The 23,543-nt window shown below is 31.2% G+C and overlaps 1 protein-coding gene across 1 annotated transcript in view; it reads left to right on the plus strand.

Annotated features, from left to right (window-relative positions):
• The first annotated feature begins 493 nt into the window (after positions 1-493).
• LOC129229271 (sarcoplasmic calcium-binding protein 1-like) overlaps positions 494-23,543 on the plus strand; it is a 93,060-nt gene continuing 70,010 nt past the window's right edge. Inside the window, exon 1 of the mRNA XM_054863544.1 lies at positions 494-678. The gene's annotated coding sequence lies outside the window, so the exon portion shown is untranslated. The remainder of the gene's footprint in view (positions 679-23,543) is intronic.

Below are 23,543 nucleotides of genomic sequence, written 5' to 3' on the forward strand. Positions count from 1 at the left end.
GATAATAACATTGTCGGGATGTATATTTCTGTTTTGCGAGAGCAAAGGGTTCACCAGAAGCATTGACAAACATAAAATCAAAAAGAAAGCCTCTTCTAAGTTAAGAACATCGTTAGAACATGTCAAAGATTCCATTCGCATTCTGCAGAACTTTTGATCGTTCCCATCAAGCTGAATTGTTCAAAACTTCGGCTGCATTGTCTGAGCCCTGTTAATGGGTTAATGTACTAATTTGAGCGGATTTTTTATGCTACAAACCAGCACTTTTTCGTTAATCTTGGAGCCCCAAATAGCAGGAGCATCCCTGAAAACAGCATTAAGTGCTGACAACAGAGACTGCAAGGGGTGAAGCTTGCAACAAAAAATAAACCACGAGCGAAACAAACAACACCAGGAGCAAAAAGAAAACGACGTCGAAAAACACGCGCGCATGCGCAAACCAGCTCTCGAGTCGCTCCTTGCGACTTGGTTACTTCTCCGTGTGGCTCTGCCAAGGTAAAACGAACACACAGGTGAGACGGTAGCCGCAGACGATCGTTCCAACGCCCCCTCGGAAATTTGCTTTCTGCCTGGGATTTTTCCACCTTCAACAGGTTGTCGGAGATTTCTCTGTGAGCGAACTGCTTTGCCGTGCACAGGATCGGACAAGAAAGCTTGCTTTAAGGCGAGATATAGAAGGTATTTTTTTAAATTATTAATTCTCGGAAATCTCGTTACAGTGACAGAGCTCGAAAGCAATGCAAATGATTTGTGCGAAAAGTTTTACTATTATCTGTCGGAAAATGAACTAAAGTTTTATATGCTTAAAAACTGTCTTGGTTTGATAAATAACTGAAATGTATAGCATTTGTTTGTTTAAATGTAAAATGCTTTTTTTTTCCTACGGTTTGTAGTTTTTTACTTGTTGTGCAAATAATGTTGCTTCCAACCTTCCTTTTTTCGTCTTTTTTTTTTTTTTTTTTTTTGAAAAATGAATTTTCAATGGTTTGAAATATTTTTCCTGCTTTCATATAGTTTTATTTTTGCTGCAAATAAGTACAAAATAGTAATTAAAAAGTGATTTTTTTTTTGTTTGTTTGTTTAATGTCGTAAAAGAAATTTATTTATCTTAGGTCAAAACATAGAAGGTAATTTTTGTAATAATTCTTTAAAATCTTGTTGCAGTAACAGAGTTTAGAAGCAATGCAAATAAAATATTGAAGTTTTATAGTTGTCTGTAGGAAAATATGCTTACGTTCTCCGTAGCTAAAAATTGTGGCTTTGTTCGACGTACGATCAAAAAGTCTATAAATTATTTGCTTAAGTGTCAAATACTTTCCCTACAGTTTATAAAATTTGTTTTTGTTGTGAAAGCAATGTTGTTTTGTTCCTTTTTTTAAATTGCATTTTCAGTTATTTGAAATAATTTTGCTATTGTTCTTGTAAAATCTTTGTCCCCGTATACACGAGTAAAAAATGATTCATCAACAAGATATTTCTTGTTTAATGTAGTAAAATCAAATTATGTATATTAAATTGGAATATAGAAGAAACATTTTCTTTTATTTTCTGAAATCTCCTTGCATTAATACAGCTTGGAAGCAATGAAGTGATTTGTGGAAAAATGTTATTATTATCCGTCGGAAAATAAGCTCAAATTCTTCATAGTTAAAAACTGTTTCCTGGTTCAATATATAACCAAAACTATCTGTAAATTAGTTGTGTAAGTATCGACTACTTTTTTCTTGCAGTTTCTGAATTTCGTATGTATTTGTGGTAAAAGTAATATTGTTTTGTACTCTTTTTTAAAATGAATTTTCAATTATTTGATCTGATTTTATTATTTTTAAAAACTCTTATTTTCTCTGCACCAGGAGAAAAAAAAAGATTCAGTAGCAGATGATCCCTTGTTTAATGTCGTAAGAGCAATTTATTTATCTTAAGTCTAAATACAGAAAGTATTTTTAAAAGTTATTAATACTCTAAAATCTCGCTGTACTTATAGAGCTCAGAAGCAAAGCCAATAATTTGTAAAAACCTTACTGTTATCTGTGGGAAAATAAGCTAAAGTTCTTCAAGGTTAAAAATTGTTTCTTGGTTCCACATATAACCAGAAAAATCTATAACTCATTTGTTTACGTATCCACTACTTTTTATCCTACGGTTCATGAATTTTGTGTTTGTCGTGAAAGAAATATTTTGTTGTATCCTTTCTAAAAAAGAATTTTCAATTATTTGAAACAATTTTATTATTGTTTTTATAAAAATCATATTTTCTACGCACACCAGTAAAAAACAGGAGATTTTTTGCTTAATGTAGTAAGAGCAATTGATTTATCTAAGGCTAAATGTAAAAGGTAATTTTAAAAATTCTTAATTCTCTGAAATCTTGGTGCACTTACAGAGCTCGGAAGCAATGCAAATAATTTGTATAAAAACTTTACTATTCTCTGTCGAAAAATGTGCTTAAAGTTCTCTATGGTTAAAAACGCTGTCTTAGTTCAACATGTATCCAAAATATGTAATATTCATTTGTTTACGTATAAAATGTTTTTAATTATTTAAAATAATTCTATTGTTGTTTCCATAAAATTCTACTTTCCCGGCAAACAAATGAAAAAAATATATTCATTAACAGGAAATTTTACTTTAATGTCGTGAAAAGAATTTGTTTTTTAAATGATGCATTATTAAAAACATGTTAAGTGGGATTCTTGGAAACAAGTTGTGTTTTTGTGATAATTAACAAGAAAAACTAACTACTAGTTTCCACTTAAAAGCATCGGTTTCATTCTGAAATACATGTTTTTTTTTTATTTTAATTCCGTTTTCGGTGCGTGGTAGCACCTACACTTAAATGTGTTCTTTTTCGTCTTAAAAAAATTTTCTTTGCATAGTTTCACTTCACGTTTTTGTTATAGATTGACAGTATTTACCAAAAATGTATGCAATGCTGAAAACATTCAGTAGTGTGATTCTTTCTTTGAAAAATTTTCTTTGCATAGTTTCACTTCACGTTTTTCTTATAGATTGACAGTATTTACCAAAAATGTATGCAATGCTGAAAACATTCAGTAGTGTGATTCTTTCTTTGAAAAATTTTCTTTGCATAGTTTCACTTCACGTTTTTGTTATAGATTGACAGTATTTACCAAAAATGTATGCAATGCTGAAAACATTCAGTAGTGTGATTTTGAAGATACCAAATATTTAGTTTTATAATCTCAATTAAGTGAAAGAGGAGATATGTTGTTTTAAATCAATTGCTGTTAAAAAAAATGCTCAATACATATTTTCAAAAACTGAAAATGTACGGTTGCTAAAAAAAGGTTATTGTGCTATAAAATATTAAAGAAAGTAACATCATCTTTATCCTCCTTCGGATAATGCTTTCATTAAAATAATAAATTTTTTCAATGCATTTAATAGTAGCATAAAGTTTCGATATCAAAAAAAGGAGGGGGGGGGTTCCAAATTGCCATCATAAATGAAAACATTTGATGTTAGTCTATTAGTATAAATTTTAAGAATGTTTTCAAAATAGTTTTTTCCGACTTAAGAATTTTCATATGGTGAAATTTTCTTAAAGCCAATGACTATTTTTAGCATTCTTTATTGACCCTTTATATAAATAGTAAGCATATTTTTTTAATATAATTTAATATTTGTTTTGATGTTTTCTTTACTTTGGACAGCTAAATTAAATATAAGCTATCTTATGAAACCAAACAACTTTAGTTATCGAACTTAGTATATTTTTAGACATCAAATACGATGTAATATCAATTATTGAAAAAAATAACAGAAATAGTCACGAATATGCCTCTCAATTATTATTATTTTAAATTATCTGTTTTTAATCAGTTTATAATATTCTTAATAAATCAAAACTTTAATATAACACTTAAACATAATTTTTTTAAATAATATTCTCATTTAATTTTCTTACAAATAACAGTTCGTCTAGCATAATTTTCATTATAGTTTGAAAATAACTGGTTATGAAAAGTAATTCAAATTATTTTTTAAAACTATATTATACTTTACACATATATCATCTAAAGGGTGGGCGAATGTGGGCCAAAGTGAAATAATTAAAATAAATTGCATTTTTTAAATCAAAAATTTGGAAATCTGTTTCAAAATTGCAGTACATTAAAATAGAACAGTGTAGTTAACTGAAACATTATTTTTAATTTTTTGGCAGTAAATTTGAACCTTAAATGAAATTGAAATTTTTCACTTATTTTTTCATGGAGCGAAGTGTAGCATAAAATATTTTCTTAGGGTATACTTTCTATTCAACTAGTATAAAAACTATATTAATGTCAAATGAATGAGCAAATAAAATAAAACATGAATATAGATTATGAAAAGATAGTGAAAAATAAACAAATAAATTAATGAAATAATTAGTTAATTTATGAAAACAATAATGAGTGAAAGAAATAGAGAAAAATAAGAAAATAAATTATCAAGTGAATTATTAAATGCAGATATGTAAATTAATTATTTAATTTTAAAAAAAACATAGGGAATTTTAAAAATGAATTAAGTAATCAAATTGAAATATTTCACTTTGCCCCATCAATTTTGCTTGGTATGCACTTTACTAGTATTACAAAACATTGAAAATAAAAATAAATTCAATATTGGATAAATAAATACTGCACCGAATATTATTGATCTCAATTAATATTTAAAAGGTTAAGGACAAGAACTCTACCTTCTTAAAGTAACAAAAATAATTTTTGACTTACAAAAAATAGTACAATAAGAGTATCAATGAGATGAAACAAGAATCTAACATATTCTGCGTCTTTGTTTGACGTTAGTGCATCTGTTACCTTGGAATAACCCAGTGGTAAAAAAATAACCATATGTTCTAATCCCAACGTATACTTTACTGAAAAATTGCAGTCAACTAGAGAATTGAATAAGAAAATTTAGTCCTGTAGCAACACATTTCTTTTCATTGAATTATAGCAGCAGTTACAACAAGAATCTAAGAAATAATTTAAAATAGGCGGACACACAATAACTTAAGAATGCTTAAACTCATTGTGAAAACTTCAACAAGCTAATCATAATACTATGACATATTCTGTAAAAATTTAATAGACTTTTGTAGTATGCGTTTACTGGACCTGAATTTTTAATTGTTTTTAGTGAAGCGGATTTTAAGCATTAGAAGAATTCATTTTATTTTGATAAACACGTGACGAATGCCATAATTACTTTTCCCAAAACTTGACATTTATCGAAAATAAATAAATTACCAAAAAATAGCAATTAAATAAATGTTTCAATTGAAACCATTACAAACTTAAACAATTAACTACGTTTCAAAGTTTAGATATTGGGAAAGCATGTTTTATCGGAGAAACTTAGCCCATTAAGAAACGTATAGCAGTAGATAAAACAAACTGCTAAAGTAAATGAATTCAAAACTATAATTAGCTCAAAAGCAAAACTAGATCAGTTTGTTTATTTGTTTCTTTTTTTCCGAAACATTGCAAAGATCTTTTGATATTCCATCCAATACTTAACTTTAGAAATGAAGCTAAATCAGTTTTATTCAATAATTTAAATTCTATACAGCAATTTATTTAAACTGTGCTTGGATTCAATGACTTTGAGCTTTTGTTTCTTCGCTACTCAGTAATTTAGGAATGTGCGGTTAGTTTTTGATAATTTAAATTAATTCTTGTGATTAATTGACATTACAAGGTTAAATAATTGATAACGTAAATTAATATTTTACTTATAACGAATTTTAATTTGACTTTCACTAAAAAAATTCCGAATCGTTACTGATTATTTCTGAGGAACATTTCGGAAATTCACAGGTTTTCATCCACTTCCAGGGAAAATCGAGTAACTTTGTAAAACAGTTTCCCGAATTGCTTCACGTTGCACGAATGCGGATTTCTCAATGTTGTGAAAAATACTTTTAGCTTCCAGTTTAAAGATAAACTGAGCGTATTTATTAAATGTATCGGCTTTAGTTCGATTACAGCCCGTCCAGATTTACTAAGCTCCCAATGAGAGCGAATAAGTCCCTGGATTCCGTAACTTTATTAGAGTTGCAGGCGAGTTCGATTCTTGATACTTACTTGCAATTTTTTCTTAGCTTGGGCCATGTTTACAGTAATGCTTTTGAAGCTTCCTTGGTAAATCAGGAAGATCCGAAGCTAATATATTAAACCTGCCTAATTGTTTTCGGAAGGTTCCAAAGACACGACTGGCTTTAACCAGGGAGATTTCTGAATTCTACAGAAAATTTCAGAAATGATACTAAATTTTAGAATTCTGAAATGATTCTAAATTTTGAGATGATTCTAAATTTAGAATGATTCTAAATTCAGAATGATTCTAAATTCATAAATGATACTAAATTTTAGCAAGAAATATTCCTGTTTTCTTTTTTGTAAGATGTTACTTGCGGAAATTGAACACATTATAGCTGTCCAATGATTTCCAGGAAAGTTTCTGTATTGTTTTTACAATGTGGCATTTAAAATTGCAGAATAAAAAATGTATCTCTTTCGGGCATTTTTCCAAAAAGAAAAAATAACATATAAATGTAACTAGACAATTTTTACGATGTTAAAAGCCAGAGTATTTTAAAAGCATCATTTATTTAATTTTTGAAACAACTTTAGCTGTGTTAGCAATTTTTAAAAAATTTAAACCCAATTAAATACGCTTTTCATTTAAAAGCAGCAAGATAAATGTTTTGCTGTTGCCTATCAAATAATAGCTAACGTTCTAATCTCTGTCGAAACAATTTTATAGCATTGTTAATAGTGAGAACTCGATTCTATTGGAATTGAGACATTTCCATCTCTCGAATAAGATAATAGCGTTTTCTTTAAACACACATATACTTAAAAACAATTAAGAGAAATTTGAAATTAAGCAGCTCTTAAGTGACTTGAATGCGGTCAGCATTTTGTAACAACAGTGTTTCTCAAACTTTTGACATCTAAGCTGCTGGTGGGCACCTAAAGAGCAGTAACGCCAGATTTTTCATTTTTCATATTTTTTTAATTTTATTCCATCTATTGTAAGTTAGACGTTAATCATTTCGTTAACCAAAAAACTGAACACCATACTCTTGGGATACTTTTGAAATAATTAAGAGGCCATCAATTTCATTCACTTCCTTATTCTTTTGACCTTGCACATTTTCATCTAGGACAAGTTATAGCAAAAGCGTTCGTAGTTTTTATTTGTAGGTACATTAGCCAACATAAAATTTCGTAGTAGCCCAAATCTAGTTTTTTCTGAAAATTGTATGAACTTCTTGTTTTCTAGTTTTCATAGAACACTAGAACCTTTTTTTTTTTTTCTGCATTCGTAGAAGTAGGGGTGGGGGATGACACAACAAATTACCGTCCCTGTATCCCATGAATTACCGTCCCTTTATCCCATGCTGGGTACACCACTGTATAAAGTTACTATAATATGAGTGGGACAGTTCAAAATTGGGAAATTTCGGCCCAAAGATACCCTGAATGTACTGTAAATATTTTAACTTTAAGACAAATTTTCATAAGCGCATTAAACGAATGTGTGACATGACGTATACCATTTTTAATTATTCAGATGATTTTGCCGTATTTTTAAATTACAGCAAGAAAGATAAAAACTGAAAAAAAAGTATAGGAATCTTTTGAGAATTTTAAAGGCACTTTCAAAGAATCTGAAATTTTTTACTTCTTCCACATAAAACTTGCGAAACGGCTGTAAAGCGATTGTTTTCAGATTTAGCCTTATCTGCCCACACATACTTAAAGGCCAAATGATCAACCTTCTCGAGCTACGTGATATGCTCTCAGTTACGTCAATAATTCAGAGAAAAACTGAGGCGGATTTTTTTGCCTTTGATTGAGATGTGGCGAGCATTATTAACTGGATATTATCTTTGCTTTTACTGACTCATTAAGATTTTTATCTTGGTAAATTCAATTAGATGACTTTATGTGATATTTCACCAAAATTAATGCTTAGTGAGAATGAAATTTAAGAACTGCAGAGTTCTGCATTCACGTTTGAGCTTAAGTGTACCATGAAAAATAAAAGATTTATTAAAATATTTTTATCTCCTGTAAAAAAATTCAACGTTTCTAATTTAAAAAAAATAAAATAAAATAATAATTCTGATTTTTTGAGGCAGATACCATTCACGTAATCTTTAAAAACGTTTTTGCTCAGTTTTGTAGAAATCTGTGACTTTCAAAAAAATTTTTGACTGGTTTTGAGACATCTGTCTGTAACTTTAAAAAAGGCTTCGGAGTATTTGAAACCATTTTTCGGCATTGTTAAGAAATTCGCAAAACCAATTCCTTAGAAGAACATCTGTTTCATGACGTCGCTTCCGGTTTCACTTTATCTTCTCCAACCTGTTGTTTTGCACGTAATTTCCGTTAAGTAGTTTGAAAATGACAGGAAAGTTGACAATTGATAGAAAAATATGCCTTTACAAGGTTGCTTCTGAGATTTTCGAAAACATTTTTGTTTATTCAAAAAAAGGTTTCTAAAAGTTTTTAGTGAATACACAATTTTTTAAAATGCATATAGTTTTCTATTGTAAATTTTTAACTAATCTTAAAAACTAATTTTCAACTAAGTCAATCCATGTGAGAAAATTTGTATAGCTCGAAGGATTTTTTAGAAACTCAAACTAAACTCTACATGTAAAAAAAAAGTTTGAAAATTGTACTCAAAACTCTGTTGCAACTTTTTACAAAAAAGAGAGAGATATGATATGAGAAATAAATTTAACTTACCTGCAGTGGCTCCCAAAAGTGTTCGTACACCTTGAAATTTTGTAGTAAAACCAAAATAACGCAAAGCTGAGTTCGAGTATGAAGTCCAATTTTTTTTCACACCATTCCTATGCCATTCTGAAAAAAAACCTAGTAGTTTTTTTTTTTAATAGTGCCAGATTTTATTTTTGAAATTTGTCAAAAAACGAAGAGACAAAGAAAAAATACGCTACAAAAGTCATCGTACACTGAAATATTTTTGAATAAATTGATGATTAAAATTATCATATGTGGTTTTTTTGTTATTTTTGTATTGTAATGACACTGTAAAGTCATTTGCCTTTAATTTTTTGTTTATTTATTCCCTAATATTCTGTTTATTATTTTTAAATGGCAGCTATAAGTAGAAAACTACAAACACGATTCGAAATTTGATTTTTTCCCCTCACGGTAGACATAAATTGGTTTAAAATGTCTCTAAATTAGTTAATTTATACCATTCTATAGTGAAGTGCTTAAAAAAATAATTTAATGACAAGAATCGGATCGAAAACAAGGTAAGAAAAGATCAACTGGCAAAGTTAACAAAGTCTGATCGGAGGTTTACAGCTAAAAAATTATGAAAAATACACATTTGGGTGCTGAAAAAGTTTCTGCAGAATTGAATGAAACATTTTATGTTTAATTTTCACCTAAAATTGTTCGTCAAGTTCTCTGATTAGCGGGATCTCTTCATGCAGAAATTTTCTTGTTCGTGAGAAAAACAGTAAGCTTACGCTTTCCGTCGTAAAATCAATGATAAATAAGCTCAAAACGTTTTGGAACAACTTCTTACTTATAGAGGAAAATAAATTCAATATTTTAGGTTAAATTGTTGTATATCTGTCAATAGAAGAAAAAATTAGGAATTTAATCTTAAGAACCTAGATGGATCACTTAATCAGGACGGTGAAAGTGTTCTTGTGTGAGGGTGCATAAGTGCATCAGGACTTGAAAATTTTGAATTTTTAAAAGAAATAATGAATCATGCTGGTCATTTAAATATTTTAAAACACAATTTTAAACTATTAGCCCAAAATTTGGTAATCGGAAACAACTTTGTTTTTTATCAATATAAGGATAAGAAGTTCACGTTTGTGTTTGATGTCTCAAAAATTGTCCTTAAAATTAGAAATATCTCCTAAATTGCCAGAGTTCAATTTAATGTAACATATTTAGAGATATTTGGAGGCTAGATTACAAATATACAGCTCTGAAACGAAAATAAAGCTAGAAACAGTAAAACTCGAAGTGTGGTTGAACACTTACTCAGAAATTGCATAAAAAAAGAAAAAAAAACAATGAAATCTATTCCCACACGTTTAAAAGCTGTTATCCATACTGTATGACATTCTACTAAATAATAATTTTGTAAAAAGTTAGATTATTTGCTAATATTTTGACATTTTATCAAAGTGTACGAAGACTTTTGTGAGATAAAATTTCCGGCACTTTTTGGTTTTTGATTTTTAAAAAATTAAGTTTTAAAGTTTTATTAAAAATTTTCACGTAGTTTTGTTAAAAATAGATCATAGATCTTGTAATTAAATACCTATTCCGAAATATTAATTTTAACCAATGCATGGGGCCTTTTTCATTGAAAGTCGTAGGTGTACGAACACTTTTGGGAGCCACTGTAGATCATTATGAAAAAATCTGTAAACAACACTGAAAAATCGGCATTGAAAAAAAACTGATAAAAGTTTTTATGGATAGATAAAGATTTCAATTATAACGTTTCAGCTCAATTTTATCTTTGAAAAGTAATCTTATATCAGCCACAGCATACAAAATTTCTGTAAAATGAAATCTTGAAGTTAATGAATTTAAAAAATTAGTTCTCTGTGTAACGTTATAACTATGTTACCTTATAAAATAAAATTTACATGTGGCAATTTATGCAAAATATGCATTATAAAATTCTATTGCATAAGTTGTACGTTATAGAGATTCTTTTGGTAAAACTTTTTTGAAAAAGCGAAATTAGTATTTCTCTCTTTCCAACGTTCTTCAACTTTAAATTCTCCAAATCTCCAACTTTAAAAATTCGAAAACGAATAAAGATAAAAAGATGTAGTTCGTACTAAACGGATAGAAAAGAAGCCGGGTTTTGTATGGCAACGAAATAACAATAGTTATTTTTTTCATCAATGTAACGGACAGGAAAACCTTCCATCGAGCTAAAAGATAGAGCGAAGCCTTGCAGGCGTTGCGTTGCAAGAAGAAAAATAATAACTTTAACTTTTAATTTAGAATTCCATAAATAGAAATTTAAAAAAGATAGCGGAATAAGTTTGGTGTAAAAAAGGCGCTTGATATTTTGGTGATTAATTGTAAATGAATGTATTTATTTATGCTTTTTTAATTCTGGGACTTAATATTTTTATTTATTCAACCTTCTGATTAATTGTTTCATGTTCGATGATAATAATATTCAATACATCAACAATCATCACAAATGGCACTATAGCTTTTTATTTCTCCATAATTTTTATAATATAGTTAAGCTAAACGGGCTTTCTCAACTCTGGACAACATTTCGATTGCATATTAGTTTCAACTACCATTACCTGCTGTCGTTGCTCCTTTTTATATCGTTTGTTGCTGGGCGTGATCCTACATCAGAAGTCCAACAGCGCCGTCTGTTGGTCGCCATCAGAACTATTTTTGGGTCTTCACCAGACCGAACTCGGCTTCGTTTCCATCCATTTAGTGCAAACCGCATATTTTTATCTTTATTCATTTTCGAATTATTCATTTTTAAAGATGTTCCTGACATTTGGATCACCCGGTATATATCGAGTCAAAAAACTCTTGTCTTAACTAAATATATGTCAGTATATTTTTGTCAATATAGTATCTGTATTCTTCGTCATGTTAGTTTTTTGTGCAGTGCTAAGACTGTTTCAACTTCTGATAAATATAGAGCCGAAAAAATCTTTCACAATCGACATTTTTCCACCATTATATGAGGCAGTGAGAATCAAAGGGATTAAGTGCCAAAACTAAAAAATTGGAGACAGCCAGTACAAGTAATGGGAGAACCTCTCTTTTGCTTTGAGACCCCGGCTGACTTTTGGATTACGCAGTATATATAAAGTCAAAAAACTCTTGTCTTAACTAAATATATTTCTGTATATCTTTGTCAATATAGTATCTGTATTCTTCGGCATGTTTGTCTTTTGTGCACTGCTCAGATTGTTTAAACTTCTGATAAATATAGAGCCGAAAAAATCCTTTACAATCCACATTTTTCCACGATTATATGGATACCTCAATTGCCAAATCGATTAACTCCACTTTTAAATTAAATCCTCATTCCTGCTTTAATAGTGATTAATCAAAGCTTAGAATGCGAATTTATATTAAACTTTTGGTCCAGTTCATTTCTGATCCTGCGATGGCAGAAAATGTAACACGAGGGCCCATTCACTCCTATGGATAACACTATCTTCTTCATCACTTTTCTCGACTTTTTGTTTTAACGGAGTTAATCGATTTTTCAAGTGAAGCATCCATATGAGGCAGTGAGAATCAAAGGGATTAAGTGTCAAAACTAAAAAATTGGAGATAGCCAGTACAAGTTATGGGAGAACCTCTCTTTTGTTTTGGGGGAATAGATGGTGCTAGTAGCCCTGGTAGTTGCTGCTATACAGCATGATTTAGAAAAATAAATAAATAAATGAAAGTCTACCTAGAATCTGAACTTTAAACGTATTTTACTCAAAACTTTATGAAGTCCACTTATATCCCTTTACTTCTCACTACCTCATATAGCCTCTTTTTTTGCATAAGGTGCGACTTAAGATCTTTTTAGTTCATTACAGCAACAAAAATAATTGCTTTCAATAAGCCCAAATTCAAGGATCACTGAATACGCAAATTATTTCGTATTGCTTTTTCTTCTGATTTTTAAGGATAATTCCTTCATATATTAAATCTTGTCATTTTTTGGGGGGAGAGGGAGAAGTCATCTGTATTATACTTGGTTATTATACACGATCTATGTAGACCGCAAACTCCAAAAAAAAATTAAGAATGCATGAAGTTAGTTTTTTCCGCATCAGTCAAATTTGTTTCATTTTGTAGCCAATAAGACAAATTTCTTCCTAGCTTCACTTCTTCTTTTTTGAGCAATCACATTGCTTATTGTTCTCGTTTTGAATTCCTATGATTTTATTTCCCCCCAGCCTCCCTCTGCAGCATCACCGTCGATCGACCTCACGATGCTGCTCCTCTAGCGAAAACCGTCTCCAGGTTGCATCCATATCATACACACACGCATACATACACACCTAAACACACACACACACATCTACACACCTACACACACATATACACACCTAAACACACATACACACACCTACGCACACACACACCTACACCAACATGCAACCACATACCCACACACTCATGCCTGCTCACAGACACACACACACACACACGCCTGCATAAACACACACGCACGCACACGTGATTGCAAAAAACATAACCTGAATTCAAGATGTCCAAAACTCAAATTAAATTTTATTATTATTATTATTATTATTTTGGTTAGGTGTGTTTGAGTTGTTGAGCTCAAAGTTTAAATTTTCAAGCGTTTTATTATTGCACTTCGTGCATATTTGAATATAATAAATTAAAAACACCCTTTTCTTAACACTATGAATGCGTTGATTTGATACCTTTAACACGTTTCTTTGCCACTTTTGTCGCAAAAAAAATAAAGTTGTATGAGCAATGTGTGTAACTCCGTACATTTCAAACAAAGTTTTATAAGGTGACAGAAGGTTTTCATTCAACTAAATGAATATTTCCGATGAATCCTTTTAACTATGTGCAAAGTGTTAGAGATAGCAAGAAATTCTTGGGGAAATTTCATAACATAGTAACGAAATTTAATGCGGTTGTTTTGAAATTAATGAGATTTTAGCGGAGTTTCCCGGCCCCTGTGAATAAAATCTCAGGATAATTTTATGATTTTAGCTGAATTTTGCTAGATTTTAACGAAATTTCAAAATATTTCAGTGAAGTTTCTTGAGACTTCTACAACGTCCATCGACGTTAACACGATACTAAATGTTGTTTTTCTAACATTGACTGTAAGAAAAAATTCTGTATCTCAGAATCAAAGGGACTTAAGTCACATTATGATACTTCTACAGGAGAGAAGAAAAACTTTTTTCCGGTGCATGGGATACGCGCTCTTTTATCCTTGATAAAAAATTGAAAATAATTTTTTTTTAAATTTCTTTCACATGACTCGATGCGGTTAAGCTTCTGCATACTAATGCAGTAACAAACAGAAAATCGCAATTTTTGGACATACGTCAGTCTGGCCCTGAGGTACAGAATTGATGATGAGTTTCGTCTTAGAAATATAGTTATAAAAATTACTGATTAGACAACATTATTCAAATTGATAGTTTAGTGCATGACTTTTGTCAAAATATTGATAAATTTATCCATTTCTTAATTATTCGGTTAAAAAAGCAACTATATAAATTTTATTTACACAATTTCCATTTAAAAGGAGCTGATGTGTGCATCACATGACTTCCTTTTACTCCAATTTAATGTCATTTCCCCATTACTGGCAATTTTAATGTGATTCAATAGTTTACTCTCTAAATATCACCAACAGTGGCCAAATTGAAATAGATTTTTAAAACAAATTGCCAAATTTGTCACCAAGTTGGCGACAAAACTTGGCGACCAAAATGGCGATGTACCGCCAAGAGTCCGCTAAATTATAACACCACTTGAGTTTACATCGAAATTAGCAATGATGTCCTCCCCAAAAAGGGGTAAAACGCCGCTTTAAAAACACCCGAATGCAACCAAAAGGGGAGGTGCACAATTAGACCCCACTAGGGGTCTACGTACCAAATTTCAACTTTCTAGGATTTACCGTTCTTGAGTTATGCGACATACATACGCACATACGCACATACATACATACGTACATACAGACGTCACGAGAAAATTCGTTGTAATTAACTCGGGAATCGTCATAATGGATATTTCGCGTGTCTATACGTTCTTAGGCACTTATCCACGTGTGGTCGAGTCGAAAAAAAAAACTCAATACTCATTCGGGGGTGAGTAAAATGGAAATTAAGGTCGATTTTTGAGTGAAAATTTTTTTGCGAATACAATACATCCTTTTTTGTAAAAGGAAGTAAAAAAAGCGCAATACTTTTCTTCTAAGACAAATACTATTTTGCGTTGATTTAGCGGGAGAATTACACATTTTCTAACAGTGTTTCCTCAGCTCTATTTGGATAATTCCTAGCTCCTCGTATTTTATAAAATGATAAATAACTCACCGCGAAGAACAGTCCGCTATAAATCATGGTGGAAATACTTTCATTTTCAATTACCGTCTCTAATCCCTCTAAGAATAAGTAAACACACCTGGATGAGTTCTTCACAAAGGTAAACTTTTCTTTCTGTGATCATTAAACCATGAACACTTCAAACGGTCCACTCACCAAAAGAAAAGAGAAACCAGTGTACACACAACTTTAGTTATCGCCATTTTGGTGAACGAACAGCTGTTTAATGTTACTGTTTTTGAGATTTCGTGCTATCAAAATATTTATCCAGTGTTTTAACAAGTAGCATTTCAGTTTGGCTCTAATAAGTTGGCTTCGATCGGCTGAGACAAAATCGATTCCATTTGTTAATGAAAATACTTATCTTATGTTTTTAGTAGGTAGCATTTTAGTTTGACTGTGATCAGTTAGTCGAAAAAACTGGCTGCATTCTCAGCAGTGTTCTTGTTGGTTCATATATGAAGTATCATCACCACAGAATTGACATGCCCCCCCCCCTCCCAAAAAAGGGATAAACCGGATGAAAGTTTATGAAGTAAACCCTATTGAACTGATTAATATTGCCAACACTCTCCACTTATTTTATAACAGACTAATGGTACCCGCACGGCTTTGCCCGTAGAAAATTAAAAGGTCTTTTGGTTCGCCTGTATATTTACAAATAATGTGTGGTGAATTTCTCGCCAATTGGATTGCCCATGTTACGGTTCCACGTTATGATAACTTGGTAATTTACTCGTCCATCTTATGAAATTTTTTCTCGGGAAAATGTTCTTAAACTTGGAATAGAAAACGAACAAAATTGAATTTTTGAAAAATCGCTTCAAGATGCACACCCTCATGCTACGAACTAACTTTGTACCAAATTTCATGAAAATTGGCCGAATAGTTTAGGCGCTGTGCGCGCCACAGACATCCAGACGTCTACACAGATATCCAGGCAGAGAGACTTTCAGCTTTATTGTTACTAAAGAAGTAAAATAAAAGTTTGGACTTATATACTTTTTCAAAGTTTAGAACCCATACCAAATACAAAATAGAACTTTTGAACATGAACACACTGTAGTAACTGAAACAGTCACCTGTTCTGTCCTTTAGTGATTTCTATTTTCAAATTAAGGAAGATACTTATAAGTCCTTATCACCTCCTGCCAGAATATTAAGGAGCTCCATTATGCCTCCACTCTGAATTATTTTTTTAAACTTAAAACCTGATTACTTATAGTTAGTATAACGTATAACTTGAAATAATTGTTTCACACTATAAATTCATTTTCAAAATTTTAACGCAATCGGTTGACGCGTTTAGTACTAAAACCAGGAAAAAATATTATTTTAAATCTCCACAGGAGAAATAAAAATCGTTTAAACCTTAAGTTTTTTTTTTTTGGCATAATATTTTGTTTTAAACTTATTTTAGCTTTTTCTTTAAATAGCAGTATTGCCTAACTATTTCCCAATTATTCACACATAAAAATAACTTGGATTAAGGAACTGGTTTTGAAGTAAATCGTCTTTTTTTTTAAAGTTTTCACTCAAATTCCGATTAAATTCATGTAGTGCTTCAATTTTATACCATTTACAAGCCTGAAACAATAAAAAATGTGACTGGATTAAACAATTTTTTTATAATAATGTTGCTGGTGTTACACTTCCCTTTTTCACAATCGCGATTCCATAGAAGCATGGATAGAGCTGGTTTGTAGTGAAACGAGAACTCTGCAGGGATTTTCAAACTGTTTGAGAAGGATTACTTACAAATCACTTCGATAATATTGAAAAAAAAGTAATAAAATATAAAAATTAAAAAATACTTTTGGAGGTTCTGTATTGAGCTGTATTTGATACTAATGCCTCCTATACTCGAGTTATTCTAACAGATTAAGTCATATATCGATGTAACTGGTATAGCAACGTAATGGATGTATCAGTAATACTAAAATTGCTACATTGGCAGTCATCAAAGTCACTGGTGCCCAACTTTCGGGGCTCGGGCCATATGTGCCCCGCGATGCTGATCTTTGTGGCTCGTAGATATATTAATTTTACAAATTGGAAAAGATATTGGGAACCTTCTATAACAAACATTTTACTTTCGGTGTTACGAATGATTATAGCAAACTTGACGTCAAATAGTCAAAAATTCGTTTCTACAAAAACAGTTATGGACTTTGCTTCAATAAAATAAGTATGTAAGTATAATAACAATTCCTGGTTCGTATTTTTTAAAAAACAAATTTTTAGATTTCTTTCCATTGTTATCTAAAAAGATTTAAATATATTTTAACTTTATATGTGTTCTGGCTAGAGATGTAAAATTTCCGGAAATTTTGAAGTGGTAGAAAAAAAACCGGTTTTTTACCGGTTTTTTTTAGGAAAAATTGGAAAAAATGGAAAATTTGATTTTTTTATGAATAAAATTTGGGTTTCTTAATAGCTCTGTGTTTCTAGTAACATATAAAGGGTTAAGCATTAAAAAATATATGCTATCCACACATCTTCTTTTTCTGCTTGACAGAAATACATATAAAGGTAAGATTAATTAGAAGAAAAAACCTTTTTGTTTTATAACTGAGTAGAGGGCTTTCATGGTCAAACCCAGAAATAAGTCAAGTCGTCACTCAACCAATAATATTGGGTAATGTGTGTCTAATCATAACAATTACATTTTCTATTTTAGATTGCCTTTGAAACTTCTGAAATTTTCGACTTTCAAACATGATTGATGTTTTTTTTTTTTTTTTTTTTTTTTTTGGAAGAAAAATAATACGTTACTGTCTGAAAATGAAAGCTATTGAGTTTTGATTTTTTCCAATCCAGTTTAAGTCCAAATCAAAACTAAATTGTTTTTTCTTAAGCTGAACCAAAATTAAACTGGAGTTTAAGTTTATTCATACGGCTGTGCTAAGCATAGTAGTAAAAGTAGTCATACCAGCCCTTTTGAACAAATTTGAGTTATTATAACCAAGTTGTTCTTTGTTTCGTATTTTACTTAATAAGTAAAATGTTTTAGGGTCATTTGATCAAGAGCTATTGTTTTGAAAAATCCTTTAAAAAAAAGGACATCTGAATCAAATATATGTAAGAGCCACACTTTAAAATACAATATTTCAGCTTGAGCCCAACTGCAAAGTCCCCTTTTTTGCTTATTACTGCAGCATACAGGGTGCGTAAAAAAATATCGGACAAAAATTGTATTATCGAATGGAAGAAAGGTAATTTCATTTTAATGAGTACCTAATTTATTTCTGTTTCTTACTTTATTAGGAAATAATTTACAATATATTACCTAGTTCATGTATTGTTTTTAGGTTTTCTTTAAATTTTAAGCGAGAGAAATAACTGCTATTTTAAGTTGTTTAACCAAGTAGAACGACAATTCGTTTGCTTGTTATGCCTCGACAAACAGTATTTGAAACAGCATGCCGTTCCAAGTGGCTTGGAAATGATAGTCGATGTTCGGAAAGTGTACAAAAATGAACAGTGAACATTTCAGTTAATCGTTAGGTCATCCAAAAGTGAGTTCAATGATATCCTCGGGTTTCCACGAGAGCAGTCGTTTGTGGGAATTTGTAACCGATAAGTGCGACTAAGGGACAGCTCAAACAGAAGTTTTGCAAGTTCCAAAAATTCAGGCATTCGTATGACTCTAAAGATGCCAGAAACGTTTGAGATGGGCCCGCAAGTCCACGCTTTAAGAGATACCTTTCAACCGATACCTTTCAAGATTTACCGTTCAACCGGTTCAAATACCCCAGAATATAGGATTTGGTCTGCAGACACCATAGGCTCCTATATAGGGGGGAAAGTGGGGGCTCAAGCCCCTCCTTTTGTAAAGTAGAACTTCCTCTCCCTTTTAATACTTTTTTCTTTGTAAAAATGTAAAAACAATTTTTCTCCAGTCATTAATGAATTAGTTATCGAAAATTTTATATTTTATAAGCTCTAATCTCTACTAAAGTCGGTTTCCATGGGGAAAATATCCTGCTAAACCATGGGGAAAATATCAGAGTCCCCCTACCCCTTAAATTTTGCATATGGGCGCCCTTGGTAGACACTCTAAGCACCTTAGAAAGTGTTAGATATTGCCAAAATCTGAAGTCAGGCTTGGTCTGAGATGGAATCAGGACAAGCGATAAAAAATCTCTATTTTTTTGTGGATGAGGCCTGTAAAATGAATCAAAAAGTGAACCAGAGGACATTTTAGAAGTTATTGTACTTCTGTGGGCCTAAGAGCACTTCAGCATTGTAGACTGGATATTTTCCTTTAAACGATTAATATGGCCAAAAAGACAAGAGTGGTTCAAAGCGCATTGTTTTTGACAAGATATCTTCTTTTAAGTGGACGATCTACTCGCTCCTCCTCAATCCCATCATAAAATTGAATTCTCTAAACCAATTGCTTTATAGGGAATAGGATTGATAAAAGGACTTGCCGCCCTTGAATGAAAATTTCAATAAGCAGTTGCATCTCTGTATTACTGCAAAAGGCTGCTAGTTTGAAACCAATTAAATTTAATGATTGCTAAAGGTCTTCTCATATTATTATTTTTTGTGTTTTGTTAGCTTATTTATTTTTAATAAAGTTTCTTGGAAAATTGCTTGCCCAGGTTTTTTTTGCCGCACTCTGTACATTTGGTTCACAGTCAGCAGAAACATAGTTTTGTGATTAAAGTTATGCTTGTTTGTTTTATGAAGAAGGAAAAATAAATTCTTCACTAAGGTTATTGTTTTAAGCTTTTTTGTAAAAGTATTAAACATATTTGATCTATATGCAAATTATATAGTCATACAACAACTTGTATTAACGTTAGACAGTATTTTAACATAAAACGGGAGGGGGGAGGAAATTGCATCAGAATTTAAGCGTGAGAAATTTCTAATCACTTTTTGCTGAAAATTTCAACTAAAACCCAGAAAAGTTGAAAAAATTCTTTTTTTTTTCAATTTTTCCGAAGTGAAAATTTATTCCCTCGGAAAAAACGGTTTTTTTTCGGTTTTTTCGGAAATTTTCCGTTTTTTTTCCCCGACTGTTTTCATCTCTAGTTCTGGCACGCTATATTCGTCTTAATATTAGGTGTGGCCTGTGGCATCCTGAACCAAACATTTTGGGAGGGTGAAAATTCTCCATTTGTTGAATGAAACTCCAAATTTTGCCGATGCGCACATTAGTACATCCAATGAAAAAAACCCATCCGGCTTTTTAAAAATTGCAATTATGTCTCAAAATTTGCCGAATCATTAGACAAAATTTTCCGAATAAGAAAAAGTTTGAGAAGGTCACAGTGACATCCTGTGACAAACCATACGGCCACCCATGGACGTGGCCCACAGGCCAAAAAAGGTTGAGCACCACTGATTTTCGTGATACATCAGTTCAACTGATATCAACTTACAATTAATAATCTTGATACTATCAGTTTTTTTTTAAACTATTGGTTGTTACAACTGGTACCAGCCGAAATAAAACTTAAGAAGAATGAATAATCATACTATAATCATACATAAGCAGAAAAAGCAACGTGTCAGAAACTTAAAATGGAAAAGAAAAATTGTAACAAAATGGCAAAACTTTGTATGAAGAAAAAAATCCGATCTTCACGATTCATTTGTAAGGGGAAATAACTCAAGAAAAGTAAAGAAAGCGTTGCGACTCTGCGCAAATCGTTTAAGCCACTGGATGTTTGACTGGATAGGCAAACACATTCATTTTCCTGGCAAACTTCTGTAGTCTTACGCGCTCATATTTGGTAGATGAAGAGTAGTGTAAACAGTTGAGCCAGGTTTATGCGCTCAGATGAAAATAACGGATGTATATTGTCAATACATGGTGCTTTTGAATCGATTTCTGGGACACGTGTATGCTATAATGAAATTACGAAAGATTTTCGGATTTGACATTGACAGTCAAGATTGCTTGATGCTGTTTTTCAGCGTCTCGGTTGGAAAGATATACGCTTAGAAATTCTGGTTTGCTGATACTAATTCTCTTCTAGAATTTTTTCAAAGCTTCTGGTTCTTTTATTGGTCTTCAAAACAGTTTTTTGAAAAATTGTTATTAGATTGCTGATCAATGTGTTATTCTCATTGTTTTATGTTCTTCGTTTAAGTTTATTTTCTCACTTGGTGTTGTTTATTTCCATAGTTCTACGCTTTCTTTTTCGGTGGCATTTTGAACTGCGTGATTAATATTCAGTTGTTTTTCTATGCTGTGTTCCTTGAAAAGATGGACCGAAAGTAAACAAATGGGTTGTTTGAAAGTCTGCCATTTTTGGGGGATGGCTCTGGAATAAAAAGGTATATAAATATTCACCATCTTCTTACACTTATTAGCTATCGCTCATCAAAACACGTGTTAGACGCCAACAAATAGCATTTATTTCTCTTTTTTTTTAACATCTTGTCTACCTTTTCCGTGAACGCAGAATAGAATATAGTCTTTTGAACCAAGATTTTTTTATTTACTTTCGTTAACATTTTCATTGAGAAGCTTCCTCTTTCTACGCAGAGTGCCACAAATGTTTTTACAAGCAAAAAAATGAAACAAACTAAAAATTGAATCATTGCCAAGCAATCAAGTGGGTAAAAATTAAATGATTTGATTGTTTGGCAATGCATTGCATAAAATTTAGTCTTCTCATATTGTTAATAATTAACTGCCAAAGATTAACGCAGCAGTTAGTTCAGGCTTAGTTGGATGAATAATGCTCCAAAATCTTGAAAAAAATTAAATACCTTTTCTAATTAATTTATCCCAAATGTGACCACGCGGAGAACAGAGCCATATAAAACAACTTCTGAATACTAAGTTTCACAGTTCAATGCCTTACCGTTCCCCGTCACTTCGCGATATTGCCAGCCAAAGTAGCCAGCTAACTACTTCAGACTGCGGCCAAACCTCTTGACCAGTTCACGAATTGGTCAGCCGATTTGCTTTTTGGCCAAACTTCGAGTTTCGACCGTAACATACTAATGGAAGTACTCGTGCAATGCATTTCAGCAGAACAGATCATTAAAAGTAGTTTTACAAATCAGGAAAAATTCAAACGCTCAAACTGAAATGTGTTACAATGCCGCACTAGTGACAGTTCTAGTTCAGTAATCGTTATACTTTTTAATATCACGCAGTCAATAATAAAACAGCAACGTAAAGTGATTCTTTAAAAAAAGACATAAACATACTTACAGCATTAAAATGAGGAAAACATCAAAGAAAGTTATCTCCAACGCCACATTTCTTTGATCTTTACTCTGAAAAAGGAGGAAAATTATTCTTAAATGTTGCTAAACAATTATGAATTATTCATTATACAGCATCTGTCTTGAATGATTTTATGATAATCCATTATTCTTTTAGAAATAATTTTTAAATGATGTACCTTTGAACTATCGGAGGTGATACGTTTGCATTGCAAAAGACATTATCGATTCGATAAAAAGAACTTGTATCGCAATCATTCCGTTGAGGTTTCCCTCTGTCGGCTGTTATTTTCAATCTTATTAGCATATTTACTGGCAAATGTCGCTTATTAAAGTGACATTAACTTTTCATTTAGGAGCGGACATAAAACGTAAATACTGTAAAAAAAAAGATACGAAGCATGTGAAATATCCTGCCCTGTAATGCAACTTATTCAATTAAATGAATTGGTATGAAGAAAAATGCAATTATGGATGCATTTAAGATGCATAAGTTCGTAAATTAAATTTATGATGATTTTAAAAATCCCAAAAAAAAGTATTTTTTAAAAATACATTGATAAAGAAAATGTATTTAAAGGGAGGTGTTTCTTTCGTCAAAAGTTCTATTTTTAGTCACTAAATTCGACAGAATAAGCAACAGTAATAATAATTTAACATGGTTTCCTCTTTAATTTGCCAAGTGTATTGTTTAATAATAATGATATATATTACATATAAAAAACTGAAGCATCTTTAACAGTTTGCAAAAAATATTTACTTATTTAATGCTGCAAAAAATAACATGCTGTAAAACTAAACTGCAGGAATGTTTCAACTTCTGGCCAAATAACAAGCCACTTGAAAAACTGAAATAGTCAATAATATACTTCCATGAACTTCAGAAGAAATAATTCTTAGTACTCCATTTTAAATTAAACGTCAAATTCTATTTACTGAATTGACACTAATTTCAGTAACCCTGACAGCTGACAAAGACATTGTGAATGCACTCGCGTGTATTGCAAGCACTTAAAATAATTTTTTTGAATCGCTTCGAGAACCATTGGCTTTCGAAAAAGAATTCTGATTGGTATCTGCATTTGATGTTGCCTAATATAAGAAAACAAAATGGTACTATTCTTTAGAATCAATACTTAAGCAGCTGCAATTTATGGCCTGAGCATAACAAGATAACGTTTTTATCTGATGCCCAACTTTTTTGCTAAAACAA

This window comes from Uloborus diversus, chromosome 9 (genome assembly GCF_026930045.1).
Source record: "Uloborus diversus isolate 005 chromosome 9, Udiv.v.3.1, whole genome shotgun sequence".
In the NCBI taxonomy this organism is placed as follows: Eukaryota; Metazoa; Arthropoda; class Arachnida; order Araneae; family Uloboridae; genus Uloborus; species Uloborus diversus.